Below are 14,460 nucleotides of genomic sequence, written 5' to 3'. Positions count from 1 at the left end.
TCCTGGATGATTGTCATCCCTTCCTCCTGGTTCTAATCAACCTCTTGGCCACCTTCAACACAGTATGCTGCAGGCACTCACAGACACCATACATCATCGCATGGGGATCAGTGACCTTGTCCTATGCTGGTCCAAGTCATATCTTGGCAACTGCCAGCAGTTTCTTCAGGTGGAGTCCTTTATATCGCCAGTGCCATCCATCAGCTGTGGAGTCCCACATGGTTCCATCCTCTACCTAATGATCTTCAATCCATACATGGAGTGGTGGGAGCCCTCCTAGCCACACACAACATCCACATCCAGCAATAGGCCGACGACACACAGATATACCTCAAGATCAACTCCATCAAGGCCATCCACAGGATCAAAGCCTGCCTCTTGCTGATCCAGTCTTTGATGCCCAGTGCATACTTGAATCTCAATCCCTCCAAGACTGAATTCCTACTCCTCAACAAGAACACTGAACACCCAGACATACGATACAGACCTGGCTATCAACCACGAACCCTGAGGGCTTCACATCCAAACTCAACTCCTGCGCCAAGTCCCTTGGGTTACACATTGACACACACCTCTCCTTCAAGACACACATAGCTAATACAACACAGACAGCCTGGTATCAGCTCTCCCTCCTGTGGAAAGGCAAGCCCTTCCTCTATTTAGGCAGTTTTAGATCCACCATTCAAGCACTGGTCCTATCCCACGTGGATGATGGCAATGCCCTCCTCAAAGGCACCCCGTCATCCTCCGATTTAAGTGTCCTACACGCGGCCACACACCTCATCAACAGTCTATGCAAATAAAACCACATCACCCCTGCCCTCAAAGACCTTCTCTGGCTCCCACTGCACGCACAAATCACCTTCAAGTCTTTTTGCATCATCTATAAGGCAGTCGGCCTCAAGTCTCCCAGCTACCTTGTGGAGAAACTTTGCATATCCAGTGGACAGCTCACCACCAGAAGCCAGGACACGTGCAGACCTGAAATCCATCACTGCAAAAAGGAAAGGGATAGAAAACAAGCCTTCTGTGTCTACTCCCAAAGACAATGGAACCTCCTCTCTGTCAGCATCATAGTTGCCCCCATTTGTACCCCTCCACTGGGCCCCTATGTATCCCACCCCCCTCTGTATATCTGTTCTGTTGTTACCTCTGAAAAGTGTTCTTTTATGCATCTATACTGTTCTATAACTCTGTAAAGCTCTCTGTTATATATCTGTATTGTTGTAGACCGCTGTAATGCACTCCATTGCTTCTCGAAGCTAGGTCTGTGCTCAATAAATACAATAATAATAATAATAATAATAATAATAATAATAATAATAATAATAATAATAATAATAATAATAATAACAACAGTTTGGAAACGTTTTTGAATGTTTGCCCAAGAGTTGTTGGACTGAACATAGCAATAGTCTTCAATGTGTATACACATATCCTAATATATGTATGCTTGTGTCACACACAACACTTGTTAAAATAATGTTGCATTTCTAGTTATCTCTGGCAAAGCACTTATTTTCTTTCAATGCAATTCACAGTTTAATCATTTCATTTTCAGACAGTCTACTGAGTTGCCTAACAGCACACAGTTCTTCAAGGCCAAATTAATGGCAGCTGTGTGCTCTATGCATCTCACATGCCATAACTATCAATTTTTTTTGTATCTATTAGAAAGCAGCTCGTACCTAAAAAGTAATCCTTTTGAAGGGGGCCTTTCTCTCACTTACATCATTTCACTTTTAGGAAAATTGCAAGGGTGTCTTAAGTTCATTTTCACCGCAAGAAAAACGAATGAATGTTTCATGAGCATTATTGCAAGTTAAATTGCCTTCCACTCCTGGGGAAAGACCACCACCGCACTCTTTGAGCATTATTGCACATAACAGGCAAGATTACACAGGAATGCAGATCTTTGGTGACTCCACCTCGGCTTCTGGCACACATAGCCTGGCTTTCTGCCACTGAAACGGACTTTGTGAAATCAGCAATTGTATTCCATTGTTCACAACCACAGAAAATGTTAAACTCTGAAGAATTGTTTCTGTCTTTTGTGCATGTATATGAAACTAATATGTTGCTAAGTATTACACAAATAGAATCGGTAACGTAAGAACATGTTTTCAGCGTGTATGAGTTCATAGAGTGCAGTTTTTATTGCTGCCCACTTAGGGGCAAAACCACTGATCGTGAGTGTCTTCTCTAAAGGGCAAATCCGAGCAAGATACACCGGAGGGCAAGTGCAACAACACGTTATCCCGCTTACTTCCTGGCTCTCGGATTTTGTTTCCCACAGCTGGTCATAGTGATAATGTGATAACGCAATGTTGAAAAGAGCAGACTGATGTAAACATTGACATGGACCCCATCTTGATAAGTCAGACAACACATGCACTGTGCTCATGCTCTCCCGCCTCGGGCTGAAACTCCAAATGGGAACCTGGAAACATCAAGCACGAAGATTAAGCAAAACGTCAACGTGATTTATGTGCAACATATTCCCATGCCCTTTGACTAACGTTGATGACTACGGCCACTAATAGACAATCTGCATAACTTCCGCGGAATTTTAAGATGAAAAACTCAAACTATAAATTGCCACCTGGAGGTGAAGTGGAGTCAACAAGTCCATTTAAGTTCCCATCGCCAGGCAAGGCCTTCCTTTTAGTCCAGTTAGCACCGAATTTGCAGTTACTATCACAACAGCGATGTTGTTATTGCAAACTGTTGGACGATACAATGATCACAATGTGTTTTCATCTTAAAACTATGTTTTGCAAATACAATAAAAGGGTTGCTCATGTGCATCATAGATCGGTGACATGTGGAACCTGTGATCCATTCACAATACATCATAATTAAAGAAGCATCGGCAAAACCAACTCTTAAATAAACAAACACATATGCTACCCCTTATTCAAATATTTTTAACATTGCACATTTTAAATACTACAATTGTTTAGACATATTATCTCAATACAATTACAATGACTGGTCATTACATTTGATTTACAAAACCAACACAAAATAACGCCTTGATGATTACTACTATTGATAGTATTATTAGTGTTATTAATTATTATAATTATTAATTATGTATGATTATTTTATTATCATTATCATTCACTTTTTATGTACACAAGAAAAACGAGCATCAGCCACGGGACCCTGTCTGTGGTTTTTATAGGCCATGCCATTTACCTGGCATTGCCATCATCTATACAAGTAGTCACACCACTCGAAGTTGGCATCATGTGCCTTAGTGCTGAATTAATGGCTCCAATGTTTCTATGATGTGCCTTGTTTCTTACATTACATGCCAGCCATAGAGGCTATCAGCCTCTTAAATGGCCACTGAAAAGCAACTCAATATTAAATGCATCTGCAAACCCTTCATGTATGCCCTATCCCACTCATCACTTGCTTCGTTTATCAGTGCCCTCAGGTAACGCCCCCAGTCTAGGCAATCACATGTCTTGACTTGTTTATATTTACCGTAATGACTTTACCTCTCATAAACAAGGGCATTTTGGGAAAAGGGCCTAGTAAAGAAATATGCCAACGTCTTGTAGCTTTCTTGTATCTGCAGTGTTCCACCATGAAAACTATTTTGGCTTGCTGTATTACAAATACACAATACACATCATTGCAGGAATAGAGATATTTGTTAGGAAATATTTCATATTAGATTGTCCATGTGTCAACCCCCAAACTTTTTGCTGCTGTTCTACACCCTGATCTAACCTTTGCCAGAGAAGTGCAGCCCTCAATAGCACTCCTCTGGGCTTTCACTCACTTCTTATGGGGAAACTGACATGCCCTTAAGACAGTCAGTACTGGGAGACTTTGTTTCCCTTAGTCCTTTCCTCATGTTGCAGCTTTTGTGCAACATGTAACAAGAGTGCAATGTAACTTACTTTACTACACCCTTGTGTCTCTAGTCATTTCCATGGACCTAGAAAGTCTCGCTGGACTTTTTATGAACTGTGCAGATGGGTCATGGACAGGACTGGTGGCAGCTATCGTTTTTCTTATGTTTTGAACCTTTTCTTGTCATGTTATCCATGCTTACCGCATTTGGCACGAATAGGTGGCCTGGCTCCAAAATGGCCATGCCACGAGGTTCTTTGTCCTGTCCTTTGGCCATCTTGCCCCTTCACCTTTCCCCAGGTCGAGCCGACCTGGGTCAGTCCTTATTTGGTCATGCACTTTCCGCGAAACCCAAAGCTTTCGCGGGCTTCTGCATGCCTTGTGTATGTGCCTCCAGGATGTGGGCTGGGATGTCTGTTCCCAATACACATCCTGGGTCCAAGAGAGTCTGGAGTGTCCTGAATGCCTGGGACCACTGTGGTCCATGATTGGTCCACGTATGGAGTGAGTGTTTGTGAGCAGATCTCCCATTGGGTCCTCTCCGTTTTGGAGCAAAGTGAACTTTCGATAAGACGAGGCCGAAAACACCACTACCATGGCGATCTCCTGAGTTCACACAAACAAAGGATAAGGACCCAAGTATCCTGCAACAAGAAGCGGAGTTGAGGAACCGCTGGTGACCCGCTGGAAGGTTTGGCACCCTGAGCCCGCTGTCGTCCTGTGAGACCCCTCTGCATCTAATCGTCCTAGAAGGTCTGCGAAGGCGCTTTGACCCATTGGAATAGTGGGACCAACTATTCTCGGCACCTTCATTAAACCCTGCAAGTAAGCCTCTTCGGAAGTGTCTCTGTGCCAACCAGTGGGCTGACCAGCTTACGCAGGACGTTTGCTCTTTCACCGCCGCGGTTTCGAGTAAGCCCTCGAAACTTGGTATACTGCTTGCTCTTTGTCCACGGCACCCTCACATCGAATTTTGTTCACTTGGCATTCCCAGGTCTGAAGTGAGACGAGTGCGCCCGGAGCGGAGTAAATGCGGTTACCGTGTTGCCCTGCTGTGGCAATGACCTGTGCAAGTTTGCTTAACTTGTGACCCCCTTGACCTGAAGCCTGCTACCGCGGAAACTACACGGTTTCGAGACATCCTGATTGTCGCATTCGAACCTGCCAGCGAAGTGGACTGTACTGGCGAAGTCTGGGTCTGCCTGCGTCAGAGACCGGTGAGTAATCCATACCACAACCTGTGGCCCCTAGTGCAGGAGCCCATTTTTTACGCACAAAGTGGCCCCCGAGGGCCCCTTGCCTTTCCACAGCTATTGCGAAATAGCGACTCCATCCGGCACTCTCAGCCTGCCTCTACCCGCAAGTGGAGGTCCTGCTTGAATAGTGGGGACTTGTTCTTGATCGACCTTATCCACCTTCCTGAGCTGCTAGTGACCCTTGAAGAGACCCTATTTTGTCCAGTGGCATAAGCGCGTGCATGTACTATTGAGCATAAGGCTCCTCTCGTCGTAGGGCTTGAACTGCCTCTTAGTTAGGTGTATTATTGATGTGGAACTGGGTCTAAAGATTACTTGCACTGACTGTTTTCCTCCCCATCTAGGTGGTCTACATATTTCGTGCTTCTTAATCCGTTAGACCCCTCTGGTCTTGTATATATATCGTGTTGATTGTGATGTGTTGGTTTACTTCAGTATTATTGTGATTCTTTGCTATGGTCTATATTACAAAGGCCTTGTAATAAATGTGTCTATATTTTTAATATAACACCTGTCTGGAGTAATTTGTAAGTGCCCTTGCTTTGTGTGCTCATTGAGGTCTTTCAGTCACCCTCAGCCCTCTTAGTCTTGACCGCCTACCATAGCTACCCTGATTGGTCTGGCTTGTCCAGAGATTACCCTGTTCCAAGAAACTAGGTTGGCCTTCTGAACCTCTGCCCCTCCAGGTCAGAGTTCAGAAATCCATCTTAACAATATTCATGAGCAGCTGTTCTCAAATGACACCAAGGAGAATGAAAATATTAGTTTGCGATTGTAGTCTACACACTGATTCGTAGGCTTCCCAATTTGGAGGTTCTGAAACTCTCTAGAAACACCTAAAATAATGTATTTTGTTCAGACCTCATAGCATGAAAAGTAGCATTGGTGCACTGTGTCAGCCAAGACAGTCTCTTAGCATGGGCAGATCTGTTACAAGGACACTTGTGTGCTTTATTGCAGAAATGAAAAGAAATATTTCAGGGTGAGCGTTCACAGCATGTAACACTGGATCTCGTATGCAGTTGGCAATCACGTGCTTCTAGTATAGTGCTAGTACTACATGCGTTCTCTACTTTGAACATAAAGGAATGCATGGCACGTGAATCCTTCGTCTACATTTTAACTTGACAATGTAAGTATCTATTCCCTTACTGTGGCTGGAATTGGATAAATGGGAAAGGTTTGGTACAAAAGGAAATTATGTCAATATATTGTAAGTCTGTACTCATAAGCCCCTGCTCCCATCAAATTCCAATAAGGGCTTAGACCTGGCACATGTGGTTGACCTCAAAATAAGCCTCTCTTCCACCATGTCTAGCTAGTCCTACTTGTGAAAATGTCACTTGCCTCTCAATTGACGTAGAGTGGTATGACAAGCTCATTGTAAGTAATGCCGGGTATCGTTCCAAATGCACCCACCCCTCTACAAGAAAGGACAACGCCTCTCCCTATATTTGGATGGAGGTTGTGTAAGAGAGAAAAGCATGCATGCCAATGAATACCATGTTGACTAGAAGATCATATCCAGTCCTATTTTTATCTTTGAATCTTGGGACTTGTAGATGTAAATCAAAACTAGTCTTAGAATTAAAAAAAAAATATTACTGTAGGATCATTTCCAATATGACGCTAGGCATGTTGCCACGCATCACAATATTACAATGATCTCAGTGTTAGCTTCCAAATTTAGCACCCCATGCTAACTGTGCATTTCAATGGTAGCATAGGACTAGTACCGTCTCCTGCATCCCTCCTCCCCAGATGTTTTGGCAAGTGTGGCATTGTGTCCTGAGACAGCCACACTTTGTACAGTTATGCTGATGGGTGGGGGTCACCACACACTGCAGAACTTTGATTCCTTCTTTCATGTAGCACACTCATTTATTTTAGCAGTCAATGGAGGACCCACGTCTTACACCAGCCAGGAAAATAACAGCATGTCCAAACGCAACATTATAGCACCGACTTCCTCTGGTACCTTCGGATTTCACCATATGCCGACCGTCAGTGTATTCATGGACAGGAGCTACTCTGAGGTAAGCTGAGCTTCTTCCACTCATGTCACCCTCTAACTTGGTACCCAGCTTTCTTCTTCAGTCCCACCTTAGTATGAAGCAAGGGTGTGTCTATTGAGGGACTAGGCCAGGACACTTGACTGCCATTGACAATCTGTGATCATGTGACCTCCCCATTTCCATCTAAGTCATGATGCCTAGGTATCCTCGATGCTGAGTGTCTGGGATACAGAAAAACAAAAGAGGTGATGGGCAGACCATTGTTCTTTGCCTGTCAAGCCATTACAAAAGGGGAAAGAGCACTTGCAAATCATGCTTGGTCCCACCCCAAATGGGTCAGTCCAGCACAAACTGCTTAGACACATCCCGTTTGCACGAGACCACATGCATCTCTAAACATGTTTCAGCCTTTTTGGGCCTCATCAGTGAGGAGTAGCTTGAGTTTATAGGCCCAGCAGGCACAGGGCCCACATCTGACCCTACCTGTCCAACTCAGGGTAACTATAGCAAAACAAAAGGGGTGATGGCTGAAAGGTTTAAAATTAATCTTCACCTCTGTAATTGCTCTGGGCAACCCTCCATAACATTGCTCTTTGCCTGCCATGCCCTTACAAAAGGAGAAAGGCCATATGCAAATCAGGCTTGGTCCCACCCCAAATGGGGAAGTCCAGCCCTAACTGCTTGATCACATCCCTGCACGAGACCACAAGCATCCCCAAACATGTTTCAACCTTGTTGGGCCTCATCACTTAGGAGTAGCTTTGGTCTCTAGGCCCAGTAGGCACGGGAGCCATGACTGGGCATACCCGTCTCACTTGGGGTGACTATATCAAAACAAAAGGGGTGATAGCTGAATGGTTTAGAATTCATCTTACCCTCTGGAATTGCTCTGGGCATGTTTGGGGATGCTTGTGGTCTTGTGTGTAAATGGATGTGACCAAGCCATTTGGGCTGGACAACCCCTTTTGGGGTGGGATCAAGCCTGATTTGCATATGGTATTTCCCCTTTTGTAATGGTTTGGCAGGCGAAGAACGATGTTCTGGAGGGTTGACCAGAGCAATGCCAGAGGTTAAGATTTCTTCTAAACCTTCCAGCCATCACCCCTTTTGTGTTCCCATGTTTAGGATAAAGGACAGAGAAGGTTAAGTGTAGCAAATGTTCAGGTCTGTTCAGTCATAGCAGAACCCTAGCACTATTCCCTACCCATTAACTTGATATAAACATCTCTTCTTCATGTCTATACCATCCTCCTCCTTGTTCTCTTCTTTTATTATATTCCTACAGCAAAATCTGCTGGCTCACCAGCACAACACTCTGTCGGACACGCCAACCAATTACTTACGCTTATCCCATTCCTGTTATTCCTTACACACACATAAATCATCTGACCCATACCCATGCAAACTTTAGCTACACCCTCACATTCCCTCATATAGATTATCATCTTCATCATCCTCTTTCACCCATCACACTTTGGGCATATGGAGGCACACTCTTTGTGCAAGAAAACAACCTACCTTACAGCCCAATTTAATTGCCATAACCCTGTGAATGAGGTTATGGGTATCACTGAAAATGATACTTCAAATAACAACACCCCACTTGCAGCAGGCCCCTATAAATGTAGTGCCTCCCCCATCCTAGAAAATATGGAGGTTGAGTTAGAATCCTCACAAATAAGTCCTTCCCCTTGTCCCCACTCTCACATCTGGATTTCCCCAATGCTTCCTTATACATATGATTATCCAATTACTCACTCCCATTCTCCTTACCATTGTCCTTATCTAGAGCACCCAGGGCCTTCATAAACCTGATTGGGTCCTTCCCAACTCCCCTCCACCACTGCCTGATTAGTCCCCAAGTTCAACCTCTCAAGCATCGCCTACTGCAGTCAACTTACCCTCAAAGTCTTCATATCAGACCACACTCTTGCCTCCCTTCACACAATGACCACATGCCTAAACAAGGTTACTCTCTTGACATAGTTTAACTCACTACTGCCTATTTAACAATTGACCAGAACACCTTGTTATCTTATTTGGAATCTCTACCCTGTCTTCCCTTCTCCTCACCCTCCTATCTACAGATGCAAATTTCATCCTAAATAATTTGCCCCTATCAATACTATTTACATTCCATCTTCCTCCACCTCTACCTTACTATTGATGTTCCCAATACAAGCAAGGTCATCAACTTGAATCTTAAATCTCCTTGATGATCAATAGCTTAAGACAAAAGAGCATCTCCACACCTGCGGCTGGCACACATCACACTCTCCAATTGTTCTCAATGCTTACAAAATGTCTCTCCCTGTACTTACATAATTCCTTAACATTCTTAAATTCCACTACTTTCCAGACCTGTTTTCAATCATACAATCACACCACATAATCTCTCCTCCACACTTGGGGTGTTGCTCACTCACCTTCCCCATCTCTTCCTCAACTGCCCATCTGCTTATGTCTTTATTATCTGCTGCTCATCGAAGATCAACAGCTTACTCACTACCCTTGTATCCCTCCATGTCTACACTCTTGCTTCTCTCAACACTCCAATTCATCAGCTGCTGCCCCACATCATTCCATCCAATTTCATCTGCCAAAATATATCCTATCATCCACACAAGTATAACCCATCCTGTGCACCTGTGGACACCTTTGAGCCACATATGACTAGCACCATAACCAGCTCACACCTCTCCTCACTCCTCATGAACTTTTAGCAACTGTTTCAAAATTGACTTAATCCTTCCAAACCCTGCATAACAATCTAGTGACCCTAATAGTGGCTCTAAATAATGGCTTGTCTATCCACACAGCTTCCAAAGCATGAAAAGTGTGGATTTCAATATTATCTCCCAGTTCCTTGAAGCCATCCACCTTAATCACTCGCTCCAATCAGGCTTTCGCTCCTTCCACTCATAGAGAGACCTCCAACCCTTCTCCATCCTCATCCACCTCCATGACCTCTCTGCGGCCTTTTATACCATTATAGACACATCTCCCCGAGACTCTCCGCCCTTGCTTGGTTTCACTAGCAACTGCACCTTAACTATCCCTTCTAAAATTCTAATCTCCAACACCACCCCATTCATTGTCTGCAGTGAACCAGGCTCTCTCATTGGCTCCCTATTCTATAGCCCTTTATACCACCTCTTTTGTGAAACCTATCTCCCACTTTGTCATTTTCTATCACCTGCTGACAATACTCAAATTGTGTTGCTCTTCCCTACCTTAACTATTGAACTTACTTGTAAGATTTGTGGTGGTTCTCTAGACAACCATCACTATACAACCCTTTGTTGTCTCATTATTAATTCTGCTGAGAAACAAAGTGCTATTCAAAAGTAATTTAAAGCTCCAACAAATTGTTGCTTCAAATTCTACTTAATAAATAACTTAACTCTATATAAACACAGTCTCTCCTTACTATGCACCCTAAATTAACATGAGCACTCTGCTAGCCACCTGATCAGACTTCCAATTCCCACTTTTACAGACTCATCTATTGTGTAGGTCACACACACTACAACCATAATGGTTACTTTCCCTCCTCTCCCTACAGTATTTCTGTCTGCCGGCTCTCAATGCCAAACTGACCCCTCTACAAATTGCTACAACTAGTTATCAAATTTCTCCATGGCCTAGACCTTTCCAACTACCTTGGTACCACTATCGCTCACTTCTCAGTGAATCATACAATTCTATTTAACTCTATACCCAATCTTTATATTCCCTGCTCACCCCCGACTCCTCCCTCTTTGTTTCTTCACATTACATGTACCTCTCAAATATGACAGGCCATCCCCACATTCAAAACACTTCAAACATTAAGTCTTAAAATCAGCACTAAAGGGTGTGACAAATCATGGGAATCTGTCACTTCTCCCCAGGGGAGGCAGGGATTTCCCCACTGAGGTTAGGCAGGTGAGCCCACTACACAATACCCTCCCTAAGTGTAGAGGCAAGCGAAACCTCACTGGGAGGGACTCCCCCTTCGGGAACAAGGACTCACATTCTTATGAGGTACTCCCTAAAAACACCATCAATAAACCTCCAAAAACCTTATTTGAGGAAAACCTGACGAACATGCAAACATGTGTTATTGTCATCAAGACATTTTGATAAACAAGTTGAGAGAAACATTGCCTTATGCTGAGATGAAGGAAAACAAATGATGGAAGAATACAGAGTGCCCAGCAAACAGACAGTAAGGACTGCAAACCCAAGCCAGGAAAATCCCATTGCTACGTCATAAAGGAGGAAGGCAGAGGTCACGGAGAGAGAGAGAGACTCCAGATACACAGCGTCAGGAAGCCGAGTGGAGAGAGAAAACCCACAAAGTATGAATCTGTGCACAGATCAATAGGGATGAAAGACTGGGCATCCTACAACTGAGGTAAAGCTAAGTGAGACCACAGATGTGTGACACCAAAAAGGGGAAGCATGGGAAGAAAGTGAACTATACCTAAGACATCCTTACTGGAGAGACTAAATAAGTGATGTTGTGACCATTTGAAGGCCATGGTGGATCAGTGGGTCCGTTACAATGCCAAGACCACGCCAGTGCATCGTGAGTCGAAACACGAGATACCAGATGGTACGTGTCAGGAAACACCGGAAAAGAGGAATATCAAAGATACTGCATGAAGCCAACCTGACAAAGCACAGAGGAAGTCCTTTCCTGTCAAGGAACCCGTTGACACTGTCCCTGAGCAGAGAAAGTAATAAGGAATGCTGGAGTCCCATGAGGGAGATTGAAGGACATTACTGGAATGCTCATACTCGTCCCAGTCTGGATAAAATATCCAAAGTAAATGAAATGAAAGAGAATTATTACTGGAGCACTCATACTCGTCCCAGTACAGATAACATATTGAAAGTGGGTGAGGAAGAGGAAATTGTTGGAATACTTGTCTCAGTACAAATAAAGTACTAATCCAAGATAACAAGTGTTGTCACAACTCTTGCTTACACGGAAGAAGAAGAGAATGTTGTGAGATATTGAAGATACAGCAATAGGGTGAACAGGTAAATCTTGAGGATGGAATTGAAGTAGGATAGAAATACAGAACCCAAAGTAAACCCAGAGACTGTGATACAAATATTAAGAATTCAGAAAGACAAGAAGAAAGTATGGTGAAGTCATCCTATCAGAAGAAAAGAAAGAATAATCAACCAACAGTAAAGGCTGGGAGCCTGAAGAACCTAGTGTCAGAATTGTGGGGCTTTATAAAAATATTTACCAAGAACTATTTAAGAATTGCTTACTGAACTTCCTTTGGTGAAGAACCAACCTACAGGAGAAAGGAGTTATTCTCATGACTTATGTTGTTATAATAGTAGTAGGGCCTGAATAGGTTAGTTTGGACAGTGGACTGTTTATGATATGGACTCACGCTGACAACTGACGAGCCCCGTAGTTCATTTTGTTGGTAGGGAACACCCTTAGTACAGTGAAAGCTAGGGGTTCAACCCTATTGTTTAATAAGATGACCAGTCACACTCCGTGTCCTTCTTCTGACCCACCACAGGGGCAGATTCTCAAATGTGAGCAGAAACACAGATGGTTTTCTTTTTTCATTTTCACTCATTGGTGAAATGCGCAGGTCACCTTATTCTAAAAGATGGCCTGCACATTTCAGGAGGGGCTACATAGTGGTGCAAAGATGTGCTCTCCAGCACCTTTGGAATTGGTTTTGGGATACATGCAAGGCTCCAAGCAACCCGTTGGTTGCGTGTTTAGCGCAGGTCACAGAGAAAGGCCCTTAAAGTGCCCATCTCTGTGAAATGATGGGGAAAAAAGGCCTTGCCATCCATGTCTGGGAGATAAAAAGACAAGTGACTGTCATCTTTAAATAAAAAATCATGGCAGGGTCAGAAATGGCCTAGTCATTATTTGCAGCGACCCCTGCACCTGTTCCCAGTGGGTGAATGGAGTTGACATGCATTTCTGAGCATTTAAAGGAGCATCACATTTTGGAATTCGGGATGGACTTTTTAATGCTCAGAAACGCCCCCTTATTTGTGCAAATATGCAAAGGGTGAAAAACGAAGCCTGCATGAGCTGATCTAAGATGTGCTCATTCAGATGCCCTTTGAGGATTAGGCTGCTCCATTCTTTGACGTGAGTGAGGAGGTGTGCCAAAAAAGGTTTTAAAATCTATCATCTCTTCTTGGACAATTCCTCCTCTACATCCTCCTAAATTACCCATTCCCCCATTTCCATATGCACCACTCGTCTGTCGACTTATCTTCTCCCCGCTGCATACTCCGTTGCCCTTTGTTTGTTCTGTCCCTGTCCAATGTGCCAATTATTAACCCAAAGTGCACACTGGACAATTGTTCTTTGTTACTCTGTGTCTACGGAAAGGAACTCACTTGCACATAAATCGTGTACACTATTTAACCTATATAGGATTTCCTGTATTAAATCCCGTGTTCCCAATAAATAAAAATGTACACATAAAAATACATCTACAGAGACAAATAGGTTAGAGGTGCACTTACATCTCCAGCATTACCTCAATTAGAAAGCAGGTCCAGAGTATTCTCTGTTGAATGTTGACATTCATGAATAGGTCCTGTCATACTACATGACTTTTCTCATATGGCTCATACTCAACCAAATCCCCAGAGGGTTGAACACAAATTGCCCCAGAAGTGTGGCAAACACCTTGCTTTACATTTTCTATGCAATGTGACAGGCAGAGATGAGTGCCTCAGTCAGAGGGGAAGTGGTGGGTATGAGAATGCGTAGCACAACCACATACTGTGAGATGAGGAAAGGAGGGTAGCCAGACGAACCCCCAATAGCTCTTCTTACTGTGTGGCTCTTGTATTTCTGCTCATGGAAGCTGCCCTCCCTGGTTGTGTTCACTGCTGGTCTATGAGGGGCAGAAGTGTGGCAGCTTCTCTCAAACAGCAATGTAATTAGCATTGAATTGAGGATTATATGAAGGAAACCCAATGGCCATTGGATATGGTATGTTAGGGTATACAGGGAATTCTGCTATTAAGTGTGAAGGGAAGAAAGGAGGGGACCCAGTACTGTACCAAAATATTCCTCGTTGGATAAGGAGCATCCCTAAATGCAGTGGGGATAACATATGTCTGTTTATGAAGGATTCCCTCCCCAGTCTGTGCTCACCTCAGGGCTGTAGAGGGCAGCAGTGATACCTCAAATCGTTAACAGCAAAGAATAATGATGGCATTGAGGCATAAGTGAAACAGAGCTACCAGTTTGCAAAGCAGCAATTCCAATGCTGCTTCCATTTCTGTAGACCCTAGCTGATGTTCCATCCCATCCGCAGCCAATG

Source organism: Ambystoma mexicanum, chromosome 9 (genome assembly GCF_040938575.1).
Source record: "Ambystoma mexicanum isolate Mex_15411 chromosome 9, UKY_AmexF1_1, whole genome shotgun sequence".
Taxonomy (NCBI): domain Eukaryota; kingdom Metazoa; phylum Chordata; class Amphibia; order Caudata; family Ambystomatidae; genus Ambystoma; species Ambystoma mexicanum.
The sequence above is the reverse complement of the archived record's forward strand: the minus strand, read 5'-3'. Positions refer to the sequence as shown.